This window comes from Aquarana catesbeiana, linkage group LG04 (assembly GCF_042186555.1).
Source record: "Aquarana catesbeiana isolate 2022-GZ linkage group LG04, ASM4218655v1, whole genome shotgun sequence".
NCBI lineage: Eukaryota > Metazoa > Chordata > Amphibia > Anura > Ranidae > Aquarana > Aquarana catesbeiana.
The window spans coordinates 667,344,918-667,359,292 of NC_133327.1; the positions used below are offsets into that span (position 1 = coordinate 667,344,918).

Genomic DNA, 14,375 nt, shown 5'->3' on the forward strand with positions numbered 1-14,375 from the left:
ATAAATATATATATATATATATATATATATATATATATATATAAAATAAACCCAAAAACATAAATGTAAGGCTGGGTTCAAACTATTGCAAATTGGATGCGGGTTTCCCAGCTTCCCAGCATCCAATTCGCATGTCAGGAGACTGTGACCGGCTTTCAATAGAGCCGGTTCACACAACTCTGGGACGGCTGCGGAGCGAATTGCACAGGAGTCCTGTGCATCTTTTGGCCCTTTCAGGTCCGAATTCAGCCAAAAATTCGGACTGAAATCGGACCTGAAACGGTGAACAGGCAAGCACCGGACCCCTGCTGTGAGCTGCTCCACACGGCAGTGTGAACCCAGCCTAATATATTGCAGTTCCTTATATGTAGTGGTTGTATACCTTTTTTTTTTACCAGGTGATCCAGCCAGCAACATGCTTCCTTGTCCTAGGGTGGCTCCACTCACTGCTCCGCTGTATCAATGTAGCCACCCTTGGACAGCAGCATTGTCAACCTGTACAGAGGGTGTTAGATAGAGTAGTAATTGAAGGTAGAATTTATATGACTAATAAATAAAAGCTCCAGCCAATACTTTTAGGCAGTTACAGAATTTTGATTCTCCTTTTGGGAAAACTGTATTTTTGCCTTATCTGTAAAATACAATTCTTGGAGTACATCATGGAACATGGAGCAACCATATTACTCCTTACTCATGGTATTATAAGCCACCCACAAGGTGATTGGACACTGGCAAAAAGACAGGAAGTCCTCTCCTATATAATCCCTCCCATACAGAAAGCACCTCAGTTTTGTAGCAAGCCATACATCATAAACATAGAGGGGGGGAATCTATGGGTACTCCAAGAAATGGATTTTACAGGTAAGTAAAAACTCCAGTTTTCTTTATCGCACATTATGGGACACAGGGCAGCCATATTATTTCTTACTCATAAGGATGTCCTAAAGCAATGCTCATAAGAGGAGGGAGACAGGGCATCCACCGATAGGCCGAAAAAGAACTAAACAGCCACCTGGAACACACTGTGACAAAAAGACAAGTTCTGTTCAGCTCTTACACCCACCTTGTAAAAGTGTGAACCAAAGACCAGACTGAGACCTTGCATATGAAAGGTGGTGCCTTTCCTTTCAAGCCATAGGACTGAGAAATAACCCAAATAATCCAATGAGAAATAGTGGACTTGGAAGCGTCAAGACTCTACTTTGGCCATTTTAAGAGTCTGACTATCTGATTTCAGCAGTCATTTTCAGATACACCCTGAGAGCCAAAACCACATCTAAAGTGTGTAGGACCCTGTCCCCCAGCGACTGAGGTCAGGGGAAAAAATACGGAAAAACAATGTCCTGGTTAACATGGAAAGCCAAAACCATCTTTAGCAAAAAAGTAATTGTGCCAAAGTAATTGCAATCAGGAAAACAATCTTCTGTGTCAAAAGGACTAAAGAAAGGTCCCTAATCAGCTCAAAAGCTGGTTTCTGTAAAACCGATAACACCAAATTGAGGTCCCACGGAGTCAAAAGTGGCCTGACCAGATGCACATGACAAATAGGGTGAAATGTGCAGCGCTTATGTGATCATATAAACCATAACAAATAATATTAGTACAGGAAACTTGAATAATAAATGATGTGCTCAAAAATACTCCAAGCAGTCCTCTATTATGACATGTGATGTCTATAAACAGAGTAACTTGGACGTGTGATGTCCAAAAAAGAAAAAAGTCAGTGACAAGCTTCAGTCATGTGTGATGATAATCCTCAACCACATGTGGATATAATATAGTGACAGTCTTTAACTTCAAATATGTATGATGTAATAACAGTTAATAGTGGGTCCACCACCAAAGACACCAGAAGCTGCTTACCAGAGGGATTGAACTCAAATAGGTGTACACCTAGTGAGTCAATCAAGCTTTGTGGTATAATATACCAAGGGGATCAGATGCTCTATCCAGATATGACCTCCAGATGGACCTCCGAACAAGTGTAAGGTATGGATGGACTCAGTAGATATAGGCAGTCAGCCCCATAATTAAAAGAAAGAGGAAGGCATATAGTGTAACTCCGTATGGAAATTTTAATACATAAAAAGCAAAGGAAATACACTCACGTGTTAAGCAGTAAAATCAAGCGCTTGTATAAAAGAAGACAGTGGTCTCAGCATATCCTTCCGACGCGTTTCGACTTAGAAGTCATCATCTTCATCATCGACTTAGAAGCCATCCCAGATGATGACTTCAAAGTCGAAACGCGTCGGAAGGATATGCTGAGACCACTGTCTTCTTTTATACAAGCGCTTGATTTTACTGCTTAACACGTGAGTGTATTTCCTTTGCTTTTTATGTATTAAAATTTCCATACGGAGTTACACTATATGCCTTCCTCTTTCTTTTAATTATGGGGCTGACTGCCTATATCTACTGAGTCCATCCATACCTTACACTTGTTCGGAGGTCCATCTGGAGGTCATATCTGGATAGAGCATCTGATCCCCTTGGTATATTATACCACAAAGCTTGATTGACTCACTAGGTGTACACCTATTTGAGTTCAATCCCTCTGGTAAGCAGCTTCTGGTGTCTTTGGTGGTGGACCCACTATTAACTGTTATTACATCATACATATTTGAAGTTAAAGACTGTCACTATATTATATCCACATGTGGTTGAGGATTATCATCACACATGACTGAAGCTTGTCACTGACTTTTTTCTTTTTTGGACATCACACGTCCAAGTTACTCTGTTTATAGACATCACATGTCATAATAGAGGACTGCTTGGAGTATTTTTGAGCACATCATTTATTATTCAAGTTTTCTGTACTAATATTATTTGTTATGGTTTATATGATCACATAAGCGCTGCACATTTCACCCTATTTGTCATTTTTGCAACTTTATCCACTGCTGTGCTGGCTGCTTTAGTTTTTTTTTTTTTTTTTGAGACAGCGCGGTATATATTTGTTTATAACTTACAGATGCACATGACACCCAGAACAAAGGCACGCACTAAGGAATGAGAAGCAACTGGCCTCTAAAATAAGACTGCCAAGGCCGAAATCTGTCCCTTGATTACATTCAAGGCCAGTCGCATATTTACCCCTGACTGAAGAAAAGTCAACATTGTCAGGGCCTGTACCTGAACCTGGGACCTCTGTGGCTGGCAAGGACTATTCTGGCTGAGCTACCTAAGATGCTGGACAGCACCCTGTCTAATTCATTGGACAACCCTGCCTTTTGCCTTGACTTCTGCTAAACCTTGAACTCTTTGCTCCTCCCATGAACTTTCTGATTTAGGCCATTTCCCTGCACTTCCTGTTTGCCAGATTTTTGTGCTCTCTTAAGCCAGTATCTCGCTCGTCTTCCCTGCTGCTGTCCATATTTTGCTATCACTTGTTATTGACCCTTGGCTTGTTCCTTGACTACGCTTCTGCCTGATCCCAACCTGCAACTACTCGTTACTGACCTTTGGCTTGTTTACTGACTACGTTTCTGTTTGATCTTTACCTGCTTATCCACTACTGGACCCTGGCTTGCTCACCTCCTGGTGGGGCGATCCTGAGGACCGTGACCTGGTATGCAGAAAAATCCATCTCCACCATTAGGAGCTCTGGTGAACACTGGTTAGTACTTAGAATCTGCACCTCAGGTGAGCCCGTGTAATTCGCCAGGGTGACTGCCTGTGTACTGCCTGTTATACTGCTATATAAACTGCTATAGCAACTGGTCTTCGAGCCTGACCTCTGATCGTGACAAACATACTTGCACAAGGATAACATTTCCTAACCTCACACCAGGTTCTGTTGTAGGTCTTCCTTGAAGTAGCCTTCCTGGCTCTCAAAAGTGTGGGGATGACTGCATCAGACACTCCCTTATGCTTCAAGACTCTGGCTTCAATAGCAATGCCGTTAAAGCTAATAGGGAAGGATAGAAGATCAGACCTTGTGACAGGAGACCTGGGCAGGTTGGAAGCACCCAACAACTGTCCCCTGAAATGTTCACAATGTTGGAATACCATGTTCTCCTGAGCAAAGCTGGTGCAATTAAAATCGCTGACATTCCCTTCACCTGGATCCTTTGAAACAAATGTGAAAGAAGCTGTAATGGAGGAAAGGCATAAATCAGCGAGAACTGGTCCCACAGCATCACCAGGGCATCTCCTCCAAATGCCTGAGGATACCTTTCAATTAATCCATCTAGTTTGGAATGGAACCCAGATGCTAACAGGTCCACAGGTGTTGCATCTCTAAAACAGAAAGTGAAGGGAAATCCTCCCAATGGAACACGGACAGATTAAAAAAAAATAGGGTTTTTTTTTATCATACCCTACTCTATTTAAAACTAAAATACAAAGTTTTGGCTATTGTCCTCAAGTACCCAATGCTCCAACCCTTGTGTAGTTGATTAAAGACAAGTTCTCCCTATAGATGGAATAACGGCTAATGTGTGCTTCAACTGGACATCTAGACTGTTGAAAAGTGATCCCATCTGTGTTGCCCACATCAATCATTAAAAGCTGTCCATACACTTGGCCTCTTTCTGTCTATCTCAACCACTTTCTCTTAAGCTGGATTTAAAATCTCAAGTAATTGGAAAATAAAATTAGTGTGTTGACTGACCGCAAACAGATGGAATCTAAATTGCCTTGTTTGAATCCAGAGGAAAAAGACAATCATTTTTGATGAAATTGTTGTAGTTGTTTTCTGGTTTCAATCAGTTACCTGCATTGGAGCTGTCAATTTATAGCCCAGTTTGATCAATTGAATTCTGATGATTGACCTGGGTGGTAGACTGTTTTCTTTCAGTCAACCATCCAGTTGATTGAAGTGGCAGAAGTTGCCTAAAAGTTGACATGCATATGGACAGCTTAAGACATTAGCCCCTTCATGCCTAAGGGTAAAACAAATGTAAAGGCCTAAGCACAATTTTGCAACTTTGACATGTGTTAGTAAAAATTTACATATCCTCACGACTACTTTGTGCATCCAGGTGGATTATACTTTGTATTTTGCAAGACAAATTGGGCTTTCTTTTGGTGATAAATGGTAAGGGATATCTCCTTATTTTTTTTTTAATTATCAAAGGAAAACTGGTACAAAATAGTAAAAAAAAATCATGTTTTATAAGTTAGTTGTATATTTCTTGCTACTATAATTTACCACCAAAGAACAACCCAAAATAAATTCTCCTGTTCCTGACGATTACAGCGATACCACATATGTATATGTTGTTGTTTGTACCCGTAGTACAGCCCAGAAGCAATAGTGTGCATAATGCTTTTTTTTTTTTTTATCCTCCCTAAAACACACTGACACTGATACCAATTTAAACTTTTTTTTTGTTCAACTCAAAATATGCTGACCTTTGACCCCGACCTTAACCCTCTAACACTAACCCTGGCAAACCTTGATCTTGTTATTTTTTTCTTTATCTTTTATTTTAAATGTAATTTTTTTTTTACACACTTATTGTGTGTTGTTTACATTTTCCTCTGCTGCAAGAAGAGGAAGATACAAAGTATCATCTTCATTCAGAAGTGGAAGTAAACACAGGTGTGGGCTCACAGTGACTGATCACTGTGATAGCCAATGTCACAGCAATCGGGTGACCTGGAATCGAAAGTCCCAGGTCCCGATCATTAAAACGAGACCCGGGGCTCTCGGTGAGAGCCCAGTCTCTCTGCTGGGAGAGTGATGTGCATCTCGTTCCCAGCACAAAGGGAGATATGCGGCCCCACAGAAAAAAGCCCACTTCCGTTAGGCCGCATATTTGTGTGCAGTCCACGGCAAGGGGTTAAAGAAGATTTATAATTTGTTGGCTATTCTGTCTCCTATGGAATAATGTATGTAGTGCTTAGTTCCATGTTGCTAGGTGCTTTCTAAGTCTAGTTATGAGGTCTGATTTGAACACTCCCCCCATCTGGGGATGATCCCACTACAGGAAGGAAGGAGATGTCAGCTTTATAACCCCAAGGTTCAGTGCTGGGACCCTTACTTTTTAATACATTTATAAATGATATTGGGTCTGGGATTAAAAGTACCATTTTAGTGTTTGCGAATGACACCAAGCTGTGCAGTGGAATAACGTCCTTACAAGATGTCTCCAACTTACAAGCCAACCTCAATGCTCTGTTTAATTGGGCAACTATGTGGCTGATGAGGATTAATGTTGAGGAATGCAAAGTTATGCACTTGGGGGCTAAGAATATGCATCATACATGCTAGGGGGAGTACAACTGGGGGAATCCATAGTGGAGAAAGATCTGGAGGGTTTGGTAGATCATAAGCTTAATAATAGCATGCAATGCCAAGCTGCGGTTTCCAAAGTGAGCAAAGTCCTTTCTTGTATTAGGAGACATATGGACTCCTGAGAGAGATATATCATTGTGCCCCTGTACAAGTCATTAGTAAGACCTCATCTGGAATATGCAGTTCAGTTTGGGGCACCAGTTCATAAAAAGGATATCGGGGAACTGGAGAAAGTGCAGAGAAGAGCAACTAAACTGATAAGAGGCATGGAGGAGCTCAGCTATGAGGAAAGATTAGGGGAACTGAATGTATTCTCTCTTGAGAAGAGGAGAATAAGGGGGGATATGATCAACATGTACAAATATATAATACTCCGGAAGAAGTCCGATTAGCAACAAAACAGACGAGTGATAGTGTCATTGCGTTTTGGAGAATCTACCTCTGAAACCACTGTGTCCAGTACATGCTGTTTTAAATTCCCTTTTCATGTAAGTGCATTACCTTTATTAAATCCTGGCAAAAAAGGTTTTACACTATTGTATTCACTCTCATTTGGGGTATATGACCTGATGTCACGGTTGGAGTAAAAGAAACTCGATGTTTTCCCCGGTGGTGGCTTGAAGTTTCTGTTGAGCGAACCTCCTTACAGAAGTGGAGTTTTTCCAGACATACAAGCCTATGTTGACCCCCCGTAATAGGTGGTCAATGCTCTTTGGTAAGGGCACATCCTATTTTTTTGGTGGTGGTCGCACAAGGTGGAGGAAGTGGGTGACACAGCATTCAAATGTTCACTATTGTGTCTTGGACTCACTTGTTTATATTATTTATTTACTATTTATTTCATTTAAGTGCAACATACTTGTTCACCAACAAATATATAAGTGGTCCATATAGTGAACTTGGTGCTGAGTTTTTCACTTTAAGGTCATCTTAGCTCAAACTTGTCTTGCATACACACGGTCACAAAAATGTTTCGGAAATTCCGAACGTCAAGAACGCGGTGACGTACAACACGTATGAAGAGGCGAGAAAAATTAAGTTCAATAACCACTGTGGCTCTTCTGCTTGATTCTGATCATGCGTGGACTTTTGTGTGTCGGAATTGTGTACACAGGTTTGGAACTTGTTGTCGAAAAATTTGAGAACCTGCTCTCAAACATTTGTTGGCAGAAATTCTGCCAACAAATGTTCTATGGAGCATACACACGGTCGGACTTTCCGACAACAAGCTCACATTGAACATTTACCGTCGGAAATTCCGATCGTGTGTACGGGGCATTAGAGTTGTGAAAATGTGGAATAGACTCCCTCAAGAGGTGGTTCTGGCCAGTTCAGTAGATTTAGATGTTTTAAGAAAGGCCTGGATTATTTCCTTGATATACATAATATAACTGGATACTGACATTTATAGGGAAAGTTGATCCAGGAAACATCCGATTGTCTCTCTGGGGGATCAGGAAGGATTTTTTTCCCCTGCTGGAGCAAATTGGATCATGCTTTGCTGTTTTTTTTTTTTTGCCTTCCTCTGGATCAACTATGGGTATAAGCTTATATCGCTTAAAAGCGATAACACCAAATTTAACACACTTGCTCCCCATTCACACCTGAGACCTTGTAACACTAAAGAGTCACATGACACCGGGGAGGGAAAATGGCTAATTGGGCCCAATTTGGGCATTTTCACTTAGGGGTGTACGCACTTTTGTTGCCAGCGGTTTGGACATTAATGGCTGTGTGTTGAGTTATTTTGAGGGGACAGCAAATTTACACTGTTATACAAGCTGTACACTCACTACTTTACATTGTAGCAAAGTGTCATTTCTTCAGTGCCGGTTCACACTAGACGCGGCACGACTTGCAGGTCGCCTCACCGAGGCGACCTGCACACGACTGCCGGGGCGACTTGCAAGACGACTTCTGTATAGAAGTCTATGCAAGTCGCCCCCAAAGTAGTACAGGAACCTTTCTTCTAAGTCGGAGCGACTTGCGTCGCTCCGATTAGAACGGTTCCATTGTACAGAACGGGAGGCGACTTGTCAGGCGGCTAGGTCGCCTGACAAGTCGCCCCCGTGTGAACCGGCCCTCAGTGTTGTCACATGAAAAGATAGAATAAAATATTTACAAAAATGTGAGGGGTTTAGTCACTTTTGTGAGATACTGTATATATATTTATCAGACACCCTAGAGAATAAAATGGCGGTCATTGCAATACTTTATATCCACCATATTTGCGCAGAGGTCTTACAAGGGCAATTTATTTGGACAAAATACACTTTTTTGAATTAAAAAATAGGACAACAGTAAAGTTAGCCCAATTTTTTCTATATTGTGAAAGATAGTGTTATGCCAAGTAATTGATACCCAACATGTCGTGCTTAAAAATTGCGCCCGCTCGTGGAATCGCGACAAACTTTGCCACTTAAAAATCTCCATTGGTGACGTTTACAAATTTCTACAGGTTACCAGTTTTGAATTACTAGAATTTCTAGTTCTAGTTTACAAGTGCTAGAATTATTGCTCTCACCATAACGATCGCGGCAATACCTCACATGTGTGGCTTAAACACCGTTTTCATATACGGACGTGACTTACGTATGTGTGCGCTTCTGCGCGCGAGCTCAGCGGGACGGGGTGCTTTAAATGATTATTTTTTCTTATTTATTTTATTTTTGATCTTTACACTGTCCTTTTAAAAAAAAAATTGGGGTCACTTTTATTCCTATTACGAGGAATGTAAACATTCCTTGTAATAGAAAAAACGCATGACAGGACCTCTTTATTGTGAGATCTGGGGTCAAAAAGTCCTCACCATCTTTTATTTACACTTGCAATAAATAAATAAATAAATGTTTTAAATTTTTATTTCCCCTTTAAGACCATTGGGCGGAAGTGATGCTTGACGTCGCTTCCGTCATCCAATGTTATGGAGCCGAGTGGGGGCCATCTTTCCCTCACTCGGCTCCAGGCCTCTCAGGGAAACAGATTGGATCATCTCCGCCGCTACCGGTGCCCCCGATAAAAGTGATCTTGCGACGAATCCACTGCAGAGACTACTTTTATCCCAAAGAGGACTGCCCGCCATTGCTGAAAATACAGGGGTTATGGCAGCTAGCTCAGGTGAACAGATTGGATCATCTCCGCCGCTACCAGCACCCCCAATAAAAGTGATCTTGCGGCCAATCCACCAGAGATAACTTTTAGCCCAAAGAGGACTGCCCGCCATTGCTGAAAATACCAGGGTTATGGCAGCTAGCTGCTGCAATAACAACGGTATTTGGCGTCAAAGTACCGACGTGCAGCTACGGCAGTTTGCGGCAAGTGGTTAAATTCGTTACAATTGTAATTTTGAAATTCGGATATATCCGAATAACGAAAAATTAATCCAAGTTTTAATTTAGAATGAAACGAACCACACATGTCTACTGAGCACTTTCCTGACACAAGCAACAGCAAGAGCAATGCAGAGGGAGGGGGAGTGTCAGCCTCTGCATTGCAATTGTCCATCTCTGAAAAGTGCTCAGAACTAGGCAAGCTGCCATTACGAAGCAGCCCTCTCTTACCTACCTGTTCCTGGATTGGCTATGGCATTAGAGGTCTGACCTCAAAACTAGACTTAGTAAGTACCTAGCAACATGGGACAAAGTACTAAATGTACTTTGGCCCATGATCGATTTTCTTTATCTTTCAAAATAAAATGGCTGCTTTATAACATGAGCTGATCTTGGCTCCAAGCACTTTCCTGAGACAAGCAAGAGCAATGCAGAGGGAGGGAGGTGCGTCGGCCTCTGCATTACTCTTGCCATTGTCCATCTCTGGAAAGTGCTCAGGCCTGAGACAAGCTGCCATTATGAAGCAACCATCTCCTTCTTGGATTGGCTATGGCATTAGAGGTCTGTCCTCATAACTAGACTTAGTAAGTACAGTGGAAACTCAGATTACGAGCATAATCCGTTCCAGGAGTATGCTCGTAATCCAAAGTACTTGCATATCAAAGCGAGTTTTCCCATTGAAGTCAATGGAAAGAAAACAACTCGTTCCGCATTGACTTCAATGGGATGCAATACCACGTGCGGCCAGAGGCGGGGGGCGCGGGAGAGCCTTGGAAACGGCCGAAAAGGCCCGAGCACACTTCGGCTGACCTCGGCAAACCTCGGAAAGACTCCATTCACGAGCATTTCCGAGGTTAGCCGAACTGTCCTCGGGCCTTTCCATGCATTTCTGAACGCCGACGATCGGCGCTGTTCGGCTCCGGGGCCCCCCACCTTAGGCCAAAAGCAGTACTGCACACCGCTTTTGGCCTGAATCCTGCTTGTTTTGCGAGACAACACTTGCAAACCGAGTTAGGATTTTTAGAAATACAGTGCTCGGTTTGCGAAAGCGCTCGTTAACCGCGTTACTCGCAAACTGTACCTAGCAACATGGGACAAAGTACTACATGTACTTTGTCCCATTGAGACAGAACAGAAATGATAGATCTTCTGTAACTTTTATTCTTTTTGCCTGTAGTAGAAACATGATACATGTAATCTGGTTGCCTTTGATTTTTTTTGTTTTCTAAGATTTAAACACAGCTTCACTGTGGTGTAAAATGCGCCAATTATTACTCAGTGAAGACTGGAAATCATTACCAACTAGCCAAACAATAAGTGATTTGTTTAGACAACCAGCAGAGCATTTGAAAATAAATCAAAAGGAACATGCTAGTCTGTACTTTTGTGCATTGTTCAGAAGTTCTTTAAAAAATAAAATATGTATGCCTTGTCTTGTTTAGTAAAACCCCCTTCTGATCTTGAATTTCCTAAGAGACAGCTCTTATTGTAAAACCGGCTTCTGTGTAATTCTGTTTTTTTTTTTTTTTTTTTTTCCTTTGTTTTTGAGATGCAAATTATCTTCAGGACTTTCTCGGATTAGAAACTGAAGACTGCACAAATAAAATAGCCAACACACAGTTATGAGGATCAATACCCTTCCCAAATGTGGCTTCTCTAAGGAAAATCACAGAGGATAGGTTGTTTTGTTGTAGGCTTTTCAATTGTAGAATCTTCCTTTATCTACTCAGAATTCCATTGTGATTTTGTATTTATCATCAGCTCTACTAATTTTTTTTTTTTCGTTTTATATAGACATGAACACTATTTGAAGGTTTTTATTAACTTTGCAATTTGGCTAGCTCTTTCTCCATCTGTGCTGAAAAACTGCCACATACATTCAGTCTTATTTAGAAAGGAGTTTGAAGGTACTTTCAGCCAAACTAGAATATTTAGCATGGAAATATATACGGCAGACACATCATAGACTGGAAGAGTTTTTTTTTTTTTTCTCAGCCTAACGTTATTTGTGTACAGCAGACTATGCTGCTGTGCCATTTGTTTTATTTGCTGATAACCTGGGGTCTTAGGAATGCTTTCCTGGCTCTCAAAAACTTGGGAATGACTGCATCAGACACTCCTCTACCCTTCAAGACTCTGGCTTTAATAACCATGCTGTCAAAGCAAGCGACTTTAAGGAAGGATGGAAGATAGGACCTTGTGACAAGAGGCCTGGGTAGGTTGGAAGCGTCCAAGGACTGTCCACTGACATGTTCATGATGCTGGAATACCACGCCAAGCTAGTGCGGTTAAGATGGACGGCATTTCTTTCACCTGCCTCCTGTGAAGCAGATGTTGAAAAAGCTATAATGGAGGAAAGGCATAAAAAAGCGGGAACTGGTACCATTGGAATCACCTGGGTATCTATTGCAAATGCCTGAGGATCTGTGGTCTGTCCAGTTTCACATTGAACCCAGATGTCAACAGGTCCACAGGTATTGCATCTCTGGTACAGGAAATGAAGATAAAAACAATTAAACTAATTCTGCAATTCCGGTTGCTTACCAACTCTATCCATCATAAACTCTCCACCATATTGAGAGGTGTTCTTCTGCACACAAAACTGTTTTCTATGAGCATTGTTCACACCATACATGTACAGTGGTTTTCAGAAAAACACAGCTCAATTGCCAAGGTTTAACCAACCCTAAAGATATCCACTGATATGCAATAATTGTCTTGACTTTAATTGTAATTGACTTTAGGTGGGCCAGACTGTAAACACCAGGAGTGGTAAATGCCCAAGCATCAGTTAGAGACATTTTCAGTCTTGGTGGTCAGAGGGAATTAATAAATGACTTAGCATGAATGATCAATAAAATGAGGAATAGCAACCCAGTGTCAGAGGGAGGAATAGTAACCTATTGTTGGTGTCAGTGGAAGGAATGGTGTCCCATCACTGGTGTCAGTGGCAGAAATAGTGTCCCATTATTGTCATCAGTGGGAAGAATATTGCCCCATAATTGAAAGAATGGTGTCCAATCATTGATGTCAGTGGGCGGTCAGTGATTATGCACAGTGGGAGCTGATCGGCAGGTACAGTGGACTCGATGTCCACCGGCACCCGCCGATTGTTCGGTACAGAGGGAGAACTGCGATCTGCCTATGTAAACAAGTCAGATTGCCGTTTTTCAGGAGGGAAGGCGAGTCGCCGGCAGCGCACATTTGTGCCCGCTACCTGGAAAAGCCGGATCACCTATATATACACGTAATCCGGCACAGAGGTGCCACCTTGTAGCAATAAAACTACTATAGAGCGGACCATAAGTGGATAAGAAATAGGTTATTCGCTCTTTCTATATGATAAGATGCAGATTTGTGCATGGAATGTGTAAAGTATAAATAGAATGAATACCTATCCAAAATCCCTAACGATCTAGCGGATCATGGGAGAGTTTGAAAAAAGTCTAATTAAGATAAACCAAGCGCACTTCCTACTCTTGGCAGAGCCGCAGTGTTTGCTGGCTAGCAGCAACCATTCATGAAATGATTTTCCTTGTTGCCTAAAGTCGCTCTTTAATCTCTAATAAGAGCGTACATCTTGCAGATAATCGTTAAAAAGTAAAGAATTGTGCTCAAGAGGAACAAAGGAAAACCATTTCATTCTTTACTGATAGTGATTTGGAGAGAAGCAGACGGTCTTGTAAGTCTTTTCCATTCCGAGAGTTAAAGTTATTTCAAACTCTTGCATATTAACCTTGGCCATTATATTTTACTACCTTGTGTTATCTCTGGTTACCAGATGGACTGTCTTTCTACCAAAACCATCTTGCTGCAAGTGCCATGGTTATAAACTCCTTCTAATGACTCATAATAGACTTTGTCATCTACATACTAAACCGGTGAAATAAATGTTATGATAATTATTAACCAGTCAGAGGGGCATAAACAGATGCTGTTCATGTGTCGCATATTCCCGGCTGCAATTAACACCTGTTACGGTTGCTTGCTACGAGGTGCTGAACTGTAGGTTAGTGCAAAAGGGAAAAAAAAGAGCGCCCTTAAAACTCAAAATATCCTTTCAATGTAAAACTTTCAGACATTTGGATAGAAGATTTTTTTTTTTTTACTGTTTCAAAGTTTCATTTTTAATTAAATTGGCTCTATATCCTATGGGCCGATAGGCAAAATATCAGAGACATATCCTGTATTCCTCTCCTCTGTTGTTTTACATATTTTTGTATTTATCGCAACGTTTCTTCATGCATATCTATGTTTTTAATATTGTGTTTATGACAATGTTTTATGTGTAATTAAATTTATATAGATTTTTAGTCTGACTTTGTTCTCATTTGGTATATTTAAAGTCCCACTACTTTTGTTTTCAAAAATACCATATTCATTTATAGGATGATGCCAATGTGAACTTGAGATTGGATTTCATGACATGTCCTCTACCTTACAACTTTCCTAATTCTTAATTAGCTTGTTGGAGCAAAAAAAAAAAACACAAAGGCCCCAATAAGGACTTTGTTGGTTGAGGATCTTATAGATAAAGGTTTTTGAAGTGTATCTAAATCTAAAATTATATATATTGCAGCTTGCCAGTGTAGATGTGGCAGCTACATTCCTTTTCTTTTCCCAGCCTTTTTTTTTACATGCTGATTTTGCCAGGAACACACTTCCTGTCCTAGGGTGACCACACTCACAGACCAAAAGAAAGCAGAGTAGAGAAGTTCAATTAGTTCAATTTACCACTTCCCGTCAGAAGCCCATCATATGAAGTGTCGATATCTGGATGAAGCCTGCCGCTACAGTCA

At 41.1% G+C, this 14,375-nt stretch overlaps 1 protein-coding gene across 2 annotated transcripts in view; it reads right to left on the reverse strand.

Moving 5' to 3' along the window:
- Positions 1-14,375, reverse strand: part of ASB3 (ankyrin repeat and SOCS box containing 3) — a 248,972-nt gene that overhangs the window by 1,933 nt on the left and 232,664 nt on the right. The window lies entirely within an intron of this gene.